Source organism: Sturnira hondurensis, unplaced genomic scaffold (genome assembly GCF_014824575.4).
Source record: "Sturnira hondurensis isolate 20B ecotype Veracruz unplaced genomic scaffold, ASM1482457v3 Scaffold0006213, whole genome shotgun sequence".
Classification (NCBI taxonomy): domain Eukaryota; kingdom Metazoa; phylum Chordata; class Mammalia; order Chiroptera; family Phyllostomidae; genus Sturnira; species Sturnira hondurensis.
Genome location: NW_028078844.1, coordinates 2352721 through 2365972, shown reverse-complemented (window position 1 = coordinate 2365972; position 13252 = coordinate 2352721). Strand labels below are relative to the sequence as shown.

Sequence of the window (13252 nt, the reverse complement as noted above, 5' to 3'; positions counted from 1 at the left end):
GTGGGCATGTGGTTTGTGTGTCTTTGCTCTTTCTCTAGTAATTCATTCTTATTTTATTTTACAAAAGGTCTCTGACACACTGGAAATAAACTTTTAAAAGGTTACCTCTACAACTAAAGTGTAGTCTTGGGAATGGGCCCAGGTGTTTCATTCAGCTGGTTTCCTATAATGTCAGTAGTGTCTGCTTAACCTTCTAGAAACTGAAATCTATGCACTAACGCCTGATAGCCTATATTTATGTATATCAGGCACCACTTGGAACGGTCTTAATCTTGCTTAAGGATCTTGTTTTTATTGTTGTTCCCGGCTCCTTGTTTAGATTTGGCTTTAGTATGATAGGTGTTGGGGATCAGAGTCAAATGTCAACATTTCATTAATATCATGCAGCCATCAAAAAGCATTTTAAATAAATATTTATTGGGGACCAATACAACAAGCAACAAAGGAGCCTAAAAATTCTACATATTATGTCTCTTCATTATTGTTTAAGAAACCAGAATGGAGTGAGCCGCTCACATATCCAAAGAGCTTTCTAGGAGACAGGATAGCAAGTGTGAAGGCAATGAAACAGGAAGCTGGAACAGGAGGAAGGCCAGTGTGGCTTGGACTGCTGGAGAGGAGCGGTGCAGGATAACAGCAGAGAGGTAGTGGGATAACAGACTGCACTGTGCCTGTCAGAATTCTAACATAAAAAGTTAGAATTCTGTTTTAAGTGTGCCAGAAAACTACTGATGGGGGGGTTAGACCACAGGAGTAATACCTGGCTGGTGTTCAAGTTATCAGTCTGAAAGGAGGCAAAAGAAAACAAAATAAACCTAAACTATGACAATGGCTCAGCCATGAATAATTATACAACACCAAAATGTATGATATACCATAATTATATACCCTATGATAGCACCCATGATAATATGAATTTGGATTAACATGATTGGTGACTGGCTCCTGTCTCCAAAGCACACTTAGCCTGGATATTTATTATTTTGGAATAACTCAACCTTACACTGTATGAAGTTAAATTTTTGGAATCTATTTGGTGTTATACCTGGATTTTTTTTTCTTAATCTATGAAGAGGAGGGTGGAGGAGTGTGTGTACTCATATGTGTGTGTAGTAGTAGTTTGGTGTGAGAGCTAAATTTTCACTTTATATTGTAGGAAGTTACCAGAAATTGGCAAATCTAAGAGAAATCAAGAGTAAGTAGAATAACATGTTATTTAAAATATGGAGGTACAAGCCAAAAGAAGTGTATGTGCAAGGAAGAAGATAAAACAGAATAGTGGGACAAAGAATGACAGGAGTATTTCAGCACAAGTAGTCAGGGAAAGGGCTGTCTAATGAGGAGACTTGGCTTTGCACGACACAAACAGGCAATGACCAGCAAGTGGTTGAAAGAAAACTGTCTTTGGAGCTTAGAGAAAAGGCAGAAGAACAGACAAAAATGTAGGCAGGAGCCAGGCTATAACTGTATGAGAAATTCATTGGCATGATTTGGGTGATAGGCTGGAGCTGGCTCAGCCAGCTGATACTGGCTCAGTAAAACCAAATTTAAAAGTATTATAACCTTTATAAATTTACTTTTAATAGTAAAACCAATATTTTACTGAGCTGTTTTTAAAGTCATTAGTAAAAATTAAATTATTTAAACTTACAGTTAAAAAATTGAGGGAATAAATACTGAAAACTCATCACTTACTATTTTACTATTAAAGGGAATCAGAACATTTCACCCCCAAATTTTCCATGTTTATATACAAATTATTTTGAGCTGAAGACAAACAGCTGAGAAACAGCAGATGTAGGAAAAGCTCTTTACCCTGCATCTAGCTGCCCAAAACAAGGAGGTAATTTGTTGGGAACTGCCCTACCTGGTTTCAGAAGCTGTAACCACCATGGCTAAGGCTGAGTAAAAGACCTTGGAACCATAAGACACTAAGGAGACAAAGCTTATTTTCCTGGCAGGGGCACTGTCTCCGTTTCCTTTTACTCCACCCTGCTTGGCCCTGGGCAGATAACTAGTTAGCCAATGACATGTAAGATTCCTGAAGGGAGAGATGATCTAAGACAGTCATGGTCACAAAGGGGCCCTCAGGGAAGGATTTGGGGGGCTATAGAAAAAGGGGGTGATTGACCCTTGCCCCTCAGTTTTAACATAGCTTGAGTCCTCATTCTGTCCGCAAGAAGTCTCCTAATCTCTTGGCTGCCTTACTTCCCCTGTCTGACTTAAGCCTGAAACAATGCCAGAGGGCGGTGCAGCCCTGAGCAGAAACAGGCAGTTCCCTAGGGCAATTAGGCCTATGAAAGAATGCACAAAATCCTGTGAAACCTGCTTTACTAAGAATGCCCTCAATTTTCTGATAAGGGTTCAACCATGAAATGAGTTTGTTTCCCAAAGTTTTACGGTCCTTTAGCTAACAGACCCTGACTCAGAATAAGCCCTCATAGTTCTCTGTATGTTATCTATTGTTTGAGCATTACTGCCTCAGCATAATGAATGAGGACCTTCCTTTATGTAATGTTCTCAGAAAGCAATAAAAGCCTATCCAGGCACTGGTCAGGGCATTTTCTCTTTCAGAGAGTGGCCAAGCTGTCCCTTTTCCCCACAGGACTTCTGCAGTCCATGTGAATTTGTTTGTTGCATCCATGACACTGTGGACACCACTGGCTGGGGTTCACATCAGTAATTTCCCTTTGTGAAAGTGGTCCCCTTTTCCTTTCCCACACCAGGAGGAGGAAAATGACTTATCACTGGCACTGAGGTGGGTCTTCACAAACCAACCTTGCTTACATAACCCTTATCTCCCAGCAGTTTACTCCCAAACCTCTCTTCCTGTGTCTGCTCACTTCACAAACGTATCTCCATTTGTTAAAATGGTATACAATACTAACAGCCTCTTTGGGTTTTCATTTCCTTTTCTATGTGCATGTAAAAGTAAAATATTAACATCAAATAAAATTTTTATACCTTTTGTCCTGTTAATCTGTCTTTTGTCAGTTTAATTAGGTTCAATCACAGAACCTAAGAGAGTAAAGTTTTTTCCTCCCCATCACTGCATTTTACTTCTACTTATTTTCTGGAGGTTGTTTATGTTATCACAAGGTGCCTCAACAGTGCCACTATTGATAGTTTGAGCTGGATTCTTTGTTGTGTGGGTTGTCCTATGCACGGTAGGAAGTTTAGCAGAATCTCTGGCCTCTACCCAACAGATGCCAATAGCACAGTTGTGACAACCAACCAAAAATTTCTCTAGACACTGTCAAATGTCCTCATGGGAGCAAGATCAACCACAGTTGAGACCACTGGTCTCTGCACGGTGGAAACACTATCTGACACTGCACTACTGAGCGTCTCTTCTCAGTGACTCAGGCCATGATTGTAGCTTGGAATTGGGTGGGTGGGTGGGGCGGGTGGGGGCCGGCTGCATTTACATGACAGGAATCTGGAAATACCACAAATCAGGGCTTGATTTATTGTTCTGTTGGTTGTCTAGATTTAAGAAAGTAGTGGTGAAAATGTTAATGCACACTAGCGTGCATGTCACCATTATGGTATGAATAGCTCAAAATACTAATGGAGTATCTTCCAGTATTCAAAGTTATCTGAGTCAGAAGTGAGTCATTCATATTATTGAGGAATAATTAATTTCCGCATATTTCAAGAAAGAACATGCTCAGTCGTGTCAAATGCTGCTGGAAGATCAAGTGGATTGAGAATAAGTTAGATTTGGCCAGATAAAATTGATGGTGACCTTGACAAGTACTGTCTAAGTGGAGGAGCAAGGAAGAAAACCTGGGAAGGTGAGAGAGTGGGAAAGTTAAAAAAGTTGAGAATAGTAACAATTCTCTGGGCTTCTGTTAGGCAGCGGATATATGGGGTGGTCACTAGATGGTGGGAATGAATTCAAGCGATTAGTTTTTTAATATGGGAGATATTAACACATGTTAAGGTGGTGTTGGGTATGATCCAGTAGTGGAGGAGAAATTAAATTAAAAAAAAGGATAACCTGAAAGGTAAGTCTTTTGAGTAGGTTTAAGAGGACAAGGTCCAGGGATGAAAAGGGGGATAAGGACAGTTTGGAGCCTTACATTAAAAACAATACTGATATCATATGGTTATTACGAGGTTCCCAATAAATTAACCAATGTGAGAACACTCCATAAATCCTAAGGTACTAAAAATTGGTGTCAAACCACTGTTCAGGCAATAAAAGATTTTACTCTGAGATAAGAGTTTTGTCTATCCCAAATCAATAACTTATATAGTTTCACTCATGAAAAAAATCCTAGAAGATAAATCTTTAGATTTTCCGTTCCACTTACTTCATAAGTTGGAAAGTAGTATCAAAATTAATATACTTCCCATTTCGTTTCTTCTACTGTTCTTTTGAATAGAGTGGTTTTGTGATTTTTTTCGGTTTTGTAGCTTTGCTTTTCCTTTTTTCAGTTATTTATTTTTTACTAACAGCAGATAAAGGAAAACAACTACTAAACCTACTCCTTAAAAACTCCTCTTTCCCTTTTCCATCTCTAAATAACTACACTGGAAAACGGAAAACCATTTCATGAGTGGAACAGAAAAAAAGTCCGGAAAATACGTGAGGTGGGTTAACAAGTATTTCCCCCTCGGCCTGAAGGTGGACGCAGTAGTACCTTTACGGAGGTGGGAGTAAGGAGCTGTGAGCGGGCGGATGGGCAAGGGGCGCTTTCCAACCAGAGCGATGCCTGTTCACCCAGGGCGAGGAGAGCAAGCGCAGGTGAAGGGGTCAATCCTGGGCTAGAATAAAGGAGAGGCTGAGGCCTCGTAGGTGCTGCAGAGAAACGAAACTTCCTTAAGGGGTTGTATAGGGTACAGATCTCAGCGACACGTGGCCTTTAAGGCCCTGAAACAGAGTAGGCAGAAACCCGTATCCCCAAATACGAGGGTACGGGCTGATAAGGAGGAGCCACCATTCCCTTCACCTGCCAGCAGCCGCTAGTCTGGGCTCGCTTCCGTACTCCGTAAAAAACAAAAACAAAAACAAAAACAAAAACAAAAACAAAAACACCACACGCAAGCAGAAATGACGTATTCTTGTTCCGTTTGTTCTTCCCGTTCTTTCCCTTTTAGCCACGCCTCCCCGCCCCGCCCCTTGTCTGTCTCTGACGTTTTCTTCACTCGGGGCGCCCTCGCGGTGGTTGGTTAGAGGCCCTCAGGGAAAGGTTTTTAGAAGGGAAACCTAANGCCAGTAGCCGCTAGTCTGGGTTCGCTTCCGTACTCCGTAAAAAACAAAAACAAAAACAAAAACAAAAACAAAAACACCACACGCAAGCAGAAATGACGTATTCTTGTTCCGTTTGTTCTTCCCGTTCTTTCCCTTTTAGCCACGCCTCCCCGCCCCGCCCCTCATCTCTGACGTTTTCTTCACTCGGGCGCCGTCCCGGTGGTTGGTTAGAGGCCCTCAGGGAAAGGTTTTTAGAAGGGAAACCTAAGTGATTTTCTGCAAAATAGGACTCAGTATATTATAAATTCCGGTCACTTCAACCAGGATTTTAAAGATGTTGACGAAGTACAGTGAAATGTTTTCTATTTAATTAATTTATTCATTTGTAAACAAAACTGATCTTACCAGTGATTTGACAGGTCTTGCTCAGAATCCAAGAATAAAGTCACCTAAAGGTGACTGCAGTCCAATGCTCCTTCTAAATTGAAGCTCTTTAGCCGGTTAACCCTAAACCAATTTTTAAGTGAAAACAGATGAGGTCTAAAATGAGTATCTAGATAACCTTAAATCACACAACTACTGCACATCTAAAGTTTGATTCTCTTGAAATCTAAATATCTCCCACTTTGGCAACGCTTTAGTTTGTCGCGGATTATAGCAATGTTGCATAATCTTGTTCAGAAACTTCCCAGCTCTACTTCCTTCCTATGCTCATGCATGTAATGCAATTAGTTTGTAAGAAAGATGAAGGTCTGCCCTGGCTGATGTGGCTCAGTGGATTGAGCATGGGCCTATGAAGCAAAGGGTCGCTGGTTCGATTCCCAGTCAGGGCACATGCCTGGGTTGCAGGCCAGGTCCCCAGTGGGGGGCACATGAGAGGCAGCCTCACATTGATATTTCTCTCCCACTCTTTCTCCTTCCCATCCCCTCTCTCTAAAAATAAATAAATAAAATATTTTTTAAAAAAGAAAGACGAAGGTCTATGGTATAAAAAAACACTAGAAGAAAAAATTTCCTGTACAATAAAAACATTTGTTTTGAAGAAATTCCCTGTAGGCTAATTCAGTAATTGATGAGCTTCCAGAGTTCTTTAAAAATAAAATCATTATCACAATTATAATAAGCAGGAGGGATGAGCTTTAGTTCCCTTTCATGTAGTTACTTTGATGTATAAATACACAGTAGCTATGAATAATAAACTGTAAAAGTATAATCATGGAAACATTATGTATACTTGTACTTAATGTTTTAATTTAGTAGAAACTAGACCTAAAATTTTAAATTCAAAACTACAAAACTGTGCAACATTGTTAAGTATACTTATGTCACTGAACTGTACTCTTAAATATGGTTAAAATGGTAAACATATGTGTATTTCGCCAAAATTTAAATAATTGAAATTATAAAACTACAAAACCATGCCATTAAGTAATTCAGAAAAAATTACTTTTTAAACATAGAAAATGAAATAGAAAAGTACATTTAAGGGACACTACCTTGTTTATATATTACTTTTAAAGTAAATCCTACATATTTTTAGTGACATGCCTATTTGAATTAATAAAAAAGTAACTATAATGGTTACTATTAAAACATGTATTATTTTGCCTCTAATCTGATCCAGAAGAATTCAGTAATTTCTAAGCAATAAGCTCAGACCTCTTTTTATTGCTCTACTACATGTAAACATTCTTCAGTTCTTTTAAAAGAAAATATTTATTTAAAGTAGCCACAAAGGATCATTAGTACTCAAACCATCAGGTTTTCTAAATAAGCATTTTATATATACACCTGCTTAAATCTAGGAACACCTGACTAGAACATTCGACTCAGGGAAAGTTCTTGGTGGTTTTATAGAAATGTGCCCCTCCTCCCTGCCTTCTCTCTGTTCTGCACATATCCTTAATCTACTCCTCTTTTTTCCCCTCTCTTTTACTTTTTCTTAGTATACAACATGTAGCACTATATTTAAGATTGTTTTCTTGCTTTCCAGTTAGAAGGCAAAGACAAGAGATGAGGAGACAAAACGAATTAGTAAGTGAGAAGAAGAAATATTTCATGCAGAGGCAGAGGAACCACAGTTCCATACCATTTCTCTCCTCTATTGCTTTGGTGCAGGAACAAGCTCCAACAATGGACAAGATTGCCCTTGGATACAAGCATGTGATCTTTTTATCAATTTCTCATGTGGTAGAAAACCACTGTCATACATGAGCAATGGGTGTGGGTCAAATGTGCAAGTCTTGCAAGTGGCCTGGGGGAAGCTGAAAGGACCTCCAAGGAGACAGCAGTATTCATGTTATGAGGGTTAGCTGTTTGAAGAGCTAATTCTTTGCACAGGAGTATGTCTTCCTCAACCCCATGACTCTTGTTAAGGATTGCCCTTTCTTAAAAGGGGCTTATCAACTGAGAACGTTAGTAGCAAAGAATGAGTGAACAAAAATCAAAATGAGGGCTCAGAGGATTTAGCTATGTAAATCTATATTGTATCTTACATTTAACATACATTCTACAGTTATTCAGAGGGAACAAAAAACAAACCTTAATTGTGGTAACCAGAACAGAAGGTTGTTCTAGTATTCTCCCCCTTTATAAGTCTTTACGCCATGCCAAGGTGTTCCCAAATGGGAACCACTTAGTGAATCACTTTGATTTCAAATAAGAACATGGGGAGGAAGACAAAACACTTTTCCATGGAGGACTCATTTAGTTCCCTCCCAGGTGAGCGGGTCCCTCTTTCATACAAGCAGTGCTAGTGGTACTAGCGACACTGGTGGTGACAGGGGGTTCTCGTTACTCTTTGGGGAAGAGAAAGTTAAGGGGGTAGGGTGTAAAGGGGTAACAGCCTTCATTTTTCTGTAGCTGATTCATTGTCATTTGGAGTATGGTACTTCCTGCTGTTCACTAATTCACATTAAAGTATAATAACCCCTAGAAATCATAATGAGAGGCGTATTCTCTGTCTATTTATAAATATCCTCTTACCTCATGCTCTGAACTAAATTAGATGGGGTTTGGTTAATGCATATCTTAACTGTAAGACTCAGTTATTTGTCCCAAACCTTCTGGAGGGAGGCTAGTTTTGCTACCTAATTCCCTTGCATCAAACTTCATGATACAGGTTGTCGTGAGTTCCAAGGCCCTCAGAGGTGTTGTGATATTATGAATATATCTGGTCTTTATCTCTGTGAGGAACTGTATGGTTCCTCACATACAGTTTCAAAAATCCTCAGAATTTTGTGAATGATAAAAGTTTCTTAAGCGAATGAGATACTCATGGCCGGCCCCCAGATAGCTTCAGAATGGGAATTGGCCACCAGAAGCACCAAGCACATGATTAGAGGGTGGGGCTTTCAGCTGTCCAAACTCCTGGCAGAGCAAAATGGCTGGAGACTGAATTCAATCACACGGCCAATGATTAAATCAACCATGCCTGCGTAATAAGATCCAAAAAACCCTCTGGAAACTAAAGCTCAGTGAAGCTTCCTGATTGGGGAACACACTGATGTTCAGGGATGGTGACATGCCCCAACTTCCCAGACCTTGCCCTGTGTGTATTCTTTAAAAATAAAACTGTAATAATTAAGTATGGCATTTCCCTGGGTTCTGTGCATTGTTCTAATGGATTATTGAACCTGAGAAAGGGTCACAGGAACCGCTGAATTTGTAGCCAGTGAGGCAGAACTGTGGGTGGGCTGGGGACCTCACTTGTGGCTGGTGTCTCTAAGGGCAGTTGTATGGAACACTGAGCCCTGAAACCCGGAGAATCTGACGCTAGATCCAGGTGCTTAACGTCAACATTGTATTGAAGTATACCCAACTGGGGGTGAAACAGAACCGGTAGCTCACAAAAATACTCCCCCTTTTTTCTAATTGTCTTCACCTTCTCACCTAACTTCTGGCTGTCCTATCTTCCTCTACATATCCCTCTCCACCTGCCTGGATTTGTTATTTTTTCCTGTAGAATAAATAAATCCCAGTCTCTTACTGCCCTTGTGTCTAAGAAATGCCGCAGTGTTGATTATCTGAGTAAAGTTTAGTGGTTTCCCTTTCCACACAGCTCTACAGAGAGAACTTGGCTTAGAAAAGACAACTTTGATCTGGTATCCGGCAGGTTCGGCAGTGGTAAATTTTCAGCAGCCGTGGTTGGGAAAGGGTAAATTGTGATTCTGTGCATAAAAAGGGATTTTTACTCTAGCAATTTTGTCCTCAACTGTTTGAAGTCAAACACACCTCACCACACAAGGATGAGTTCCTTTCCCTACAAACAAGAAATGTATATTTCTTCTACCTTGGCCTTATTATGTAAGGGGAGCATTTTACTCTCTCTGTCTGTTTGGATAGAATGTTTGTACAGAACCTCCCCTAATGTATTAAAACCTCTAATCCTTCATACGATGGCATTTGAAGACAGGGCCTTTGGGAGGTAGTTGGTTGTAAGGGTGGCGTCCTCATGATGATTTAAGGCCCTTGTAAGAAGAGACAAGCTTGCTTCTCTCTCTGCCCTGTGAGAATACGAAGGGAAGGTGTCAGTCTGCAAACCAGAAAGCGGGCTTTCATCAGACACTGGATCTATCAGTGCTCTGATCTTAGACCTTCAGCCTCCACAACTGTGAAAAATAAATACTTGCTGTTCAAGCTACCCAGTCTATGGTATGTCTGTTACAGTGGCAACCCGAATAAGATACTGCACAAATTGTATTTTCACTTGAAAAAACAAAAAGTAATGCTGTCAAGTCAAAATATCTTTCTCTCTAATGTTAGATTTCTACTCATTAAGGATTGAGTGGTGGTGATAGAAATTTGGGTTCATTTATTCATGAAGACCTAATGGAATTAAAATTAGACTGACCCAGTTACAAAAACGCCAAGGCTATAGGTGGCTACAATCTCTTTAAACACAAAATAAAGTTTACCTTTTAAAAATGTTATTTAAAATTTTTACTTTATTTCAAAAGTGTAATAATACATTCCATGATATAAAATTCTAGACCTAGATTTAAAAACAGCATAATAAAAAATACAAATATTCATTTTGTTTTCCTCTGTGTGTCTTGTGCATTTATTATCTTCTGCTAGGTTTGCATTTCTTTGTTTAATAATCTGATTCACATTTATAGTAAAACACATTTTAAATATCATAGACAGTTATAACACATAAAGTATAAATTCCCTTTCTCCAGCTCCTCCTCAGATATTCATGAATATCCTTTCAAACTTTCAACCACATGAATATGTGGTTTTTACATAAATGGTTGCACATTACACATATTTTTCTGAAAAAACTTGATTTTTTCATTGAACACTGTTATGGAAATCTTTCATGATGGTACATTTAGAGCTACTTTATTATTTTCAATGGTTGTAGTGTGATCCTTAATGTTTAGCCAATATTTAGCCAATTCCCTAATGATGGCTATTTAATGTTTCCAATGTTTACTGATAAAAACAATGCCACAACAAATGTTGATAGCTTATTTAGCCATGTGCAGCTATTATACTTACTTGCATATCCTTACATCCCTCTCCTCCTTTCAAAAATCTGATATTTTTTCATGAAAGTCAAAGTATTAAGAATGACTAATAGAAATTATGAGTAATAGGTGAATTAAAAAGGAAAGAATCATGGTTTTAGTAATCTCATTTTTGTCATGTTAATAAACCCAAAGACCATGTGAAACTTCCTCTTTTTAAAGGCTCTGACAGACTTGGTAGGAAGCAGGATTATTTAGATGAAGGGTGCTCCCTTCCAGTGGAATTTCCTGAAGTGCTCCACTTAATTTCTTCAGCACATCCTTTTGGTTCCACACCCAGAAGCTGCCTGGTTTGTTTCAACTCACTTTTAACTGTTTGGCAGCAGGTGATATAAATTTAAAAAAACTTAAGATGTTTCTAACAAAATGCCATCAGGAAGGACCCAGGGCTGGAGGGCAGGAAGATATGAGGGAGGGCAAACTTTCTATGTCTCATCTTCAATGAACCCCAAACTCTACGTACAATATATATGGGACATAGATTCATGAAGGTCTGGTATCAGCACAGCTTGCCCTTTATTTTATACCAGAGTAATTGCACTTGAGAAACTTGGGTATTAGAGTTTTCCCTGGATACTTGGCTTTAATTACATTGTTCCTAAAGGGGATTTTGCTCTTAATCTAATTAAGAAAACTCTTATCAACATTCAAAACAGAATAGATAGGACATTTTAAGGTGGTTACATCATTTTCCAGATTAAATAAATATTTTAATTAGCAGGGTAAATGTTTCAAGATTGGGAGTGTGGACAGTTGTTTTTGGAGTGTGTTTCTTCAGTTAACTGAATCTTGAATTGGTGATACTACAAGGAGTGTGTAACAATTTTCTGGGCTATAAATCTTAAGTCTTAGCTATAAATCCCTGTCATAAAAGGAAGAGGAAATTTCCAAATTTTTATCTTAAAAATGGAACCCAGCGAAACAGGAGGGTTTCAGTGAGGAATGGATGCCTGCCTTTGTTGTCAGCTTATTAGGGAATACTAAGGCACCTGGCTTCCCGCAGCTTGTTGCAGAGATTTTCAAGTACCACTTCAAAAGATGAAAATGAATTACAGATCCCCACCTGACTATAGTTACCTTTATCTATTCAATATATAAATAATGAATGTTATCTATAGGATGCTCTCATCTATTTTAATATCTGTGTTGTCCTTGATGAGTGTACAACCCAGATAGATTGGAAATTACTAGCTTAAGGCACAATTTCTTTTTACTTTTGTCTCAGGTGTTGGTAAAACTTAGCTAAAAAAGATATGAGTGGGTTTTAAAAAATATTCCCTCCATAGACACCAAGCTACTGTTAATAACAGAGTCATCCTCTTCTTTATTCTTATCAGGCCTTCCAAGAAGAGGTTTGCTATTACTGAATGTCAAAAGCAGCTTGTAAGGGGAGAAATTATGCAGTGAGAGGGGGAAAAATACACTGCACAAATATTTTTTTCCTTCCTAACTGGAGAGGGGAGAGGGAAAGTGAACAGGGATAAAAATGAATTAATAAATATGACGTGCAGACTTCTAGTGAAGATGGAGGCATAGGTAGACACTCTTTGCCTCCATATTCAACCACAGAAAGAATCACAACTAACCTTAAAACAAAAAAACAACCGGAACTGCTAGAAAATTGAACTGTATGGATGTCCTCGACAACTAAGGATTTAGAGAAGCCACATTTATCCAGAGGGGTAGGAGGGTGGAGTCCTGGAGCTGTGGTGGGAGAGGTGACGGCAGTGGTGGTAAAATGGGTGGTCCCACATTCATGTGTGGTGGGTAAGAACCAGGAGGGATGCCATGGGATCAAGTGATCCCAGCCCTAGGCCAGACCACAGAGCCCAGGGTTCTAGCACCAGAAAGGTAAAGCCTCATAACGTCTGTTTGTAAAAGTCAGTGAGGAGTGGGGTGGTGAGAGAAACTGCTGGTTTCTCAGAAGAGTCTGTTTAAGGGGCCTGCATAGACTTAGAATGTACACAAATGCATACACTCTGGGATTTACCACCACGGCAATAGCTAGAGGGGTGCCAGTCACATTCGGGAAGAAGGTGAAGTGACTGGAAACTGGTCAAGTGCCGGGCAAACCTCTGGAAGCCAGGTAGTGGCACTTTCCCCTCTCCAACCGCTCCCATAACATGGAGCCACAAAGTGGTATAGTGGGTTGCACTTCCCTGGCAAATACCTAAGGCTCTGCCCCACACAACTTAACAGGTGTGCTAAGGCAGGGAGTCAGAGCAGCTCTACCTAATATATGGAAACAAACATAGGGAGGCTGCCAAAATGAGAAAACAAAGAAATATGGTCTAAATAATAGAACAGAACAAAACCCCAGAAAAAGAATGAAACAAAACAGAGGTAGCCAACCTATCAGATGCTGAGTTCAAAACAATGGTGATCGGGATGCTCAGAGAACTCACTTAGTATGGCAAAAACATAAGGGAAGAAATGAAGGTTACATTAAGTGAAATAAGGAAAAAAAACACAGGTAACTAACAGTGAAGGGAAGGAAGCCTGTATTCAAATCAATGAT

The 13252-nt window shown here is 39.4% G+C and overlaps 1 protein-coding gene across 1 annotated transcript in view; it reads right to left on the bottom strand.

Annotated features, from left to right (window-relative positions):
* The window catches only part of CUNH11orf65 (chromosome unknown C11orf65 homolog), a 49628-nt gene extending 44728 nt beyond the window's left edge, over positions 1-4900 (bottom strand). Inside the window, exon 1 of the mRNA XM_037047703.1 lies at positions 4650-4900. The gene's annotated coding sequence lies outside the window, so the exon portion shown is untranslated. The remainder of the gene's footprint in view (positions 1-4649) is intronic.
* Positions 4901-13252: the final 8352 nt, after the last annotated feature.